Source organism: Abramis brama, assembly GCF_963993115.1.
Source record: "Abramis brama genome assembly, chromosome: 12".
NCBI lineage: Eukaryota > Metazoa > Chordata > Actinopteri > Cypriniformes > Leuciscidae > Abramis > Abramis brama.
The window spans coordinates 7,117,093-7,118,882 of NC_139974.1; positions in this window are offsets into that span (position 1 = coordinate 7,117,093).

Sequence of the window (1,790 nt, forward strand, 5' to 3'; positions counted from 1 at the left end):
AAGTTAGTGCACTATTTGGTATTGCATGAAATACTTTCACATTTCATCCAAACGTCCTGCCTATAATACAAAGACACACACAGTACATGTCAAAGAGGGCCATGCTTCAACGCTGCTGTGCACCAGTTCACAGACAAACTCCTCATGGTAAAGGATATTTGCTACACACTTGGTGGCCTCAAGAGTCAAACAGAATGATCCCATTATGCTAAACCATATTGTGAGTTTTTATTGTGGAGCTCAGCTGTTAAACACAAAAATAGTTTGAGCATCGCCCACCATCAATGGCCCGCAACCAACGAAAACCTTCAGTACAACCACAAATCTCTTGGCCTTGGAAGCCATCGTTATGGCAACAGTTCAGAGTTAGCTGAAACTAATAACTTCAGTCTTCACTAAAACTGCAAACTAACGACTTTTAGTTATACAATCCCACTGAAAGAGCTTTCTGGCTGAGAGCAGACTGTTGATTTAGTCATGTAAATTTCTATGACAACAACCAAGGGACTGTTCCTAAAACAACTGAGGTAAAGCTCTCGACAAAACCAATACAAAGAAATATGCAACAATTTTATATTTTCTAACAAATGTGAGTGGAAAAGCTCATGTTTCTTTCTCTTTACCACCAGTTTTTAAGGTAAAGATTTTAGTAATTATTCAAATTATTTTGGTTAATGAAATTTTACGGTAAAAATCTGGCAACTAGTTGTTGTTGTTTTTTTACCATTTTTCTTTTTACAGTACATGATATTTGATTTGTTGAATTCTTTGAATAAGTGGTTTGTTCAAATCACTAACCTATTTATGAGCAACAGTTATAGTGACACTTGTCTTCCATAACTAATTAACCGGGGGGAAAAAAACTTGAAGTAATTAAATAAATTCTCTGTGGTGTTCTGCAGTCTTGGTAGTGAGAAAAATGAGGAAGTCATTTTAAAGGATGTTTGTGAAGGAAACAGGTGCACAAAAACACAATCTCGCATTGCGTGTCACAGAGATCTCCTTCTAACTGAGTCCCAGCTGCCACTAATGTATGACAAACACTTGTTTTGAGATCTATGATTGTAGATATGATTGTGGTCCTGGAACAAAGAGCGGGGCTCTGAGTCAGGAACTACTCATGAGACCTGAAGAAATGACAGAGAGGCTACTATGCTACTCTTGCTATTTATGCAGAATATAATATGCATAGTGTGCACAGTTGGCTTTGCAAATGCTCTGTATGCACTGAATATCACATTTGTCAAAATGTGCAATAAACAATCGTATATATTTCAACAATGCAACAGTTACAGAATCTACCACAAGGGGCTAGAAGGACTATGCTAACCAACCAAACGTCTTGGGAAAACCTGAATGATCTACTACTACATTTGCAAAATATGTACTGCATCTCAAAATGCAATGGAAGTAATATCATCTGCATGCAAATTTAGCTTCAAATCTTGTATTTAACTTTTTTTTTTTCACTTTTTCTATCCAATATGATAACGCAACTCAACAAATTAAACATGCAACAGGAGGTCATGTGACAAAACTGTAATGCATATCATTCCACAAAATAGGTTCTGTTTCACAACATTTCACCAAATAAATGTTGAAACTGAAGTTGAAACAAAATCTTAACTAATCTTAAATCTTATAAGACATCTGTTTCACTGTGAGACTTTGTATTTGTAGTAAAGCTTCAGTAGAGTTCAGTCTCATGTTTTGCATGATTTTCAAGCCATGCAATCTTGACTGCATGCATTGCTTTTAAGCATGTTCATGCATATGCAGCAAGCCTTAAA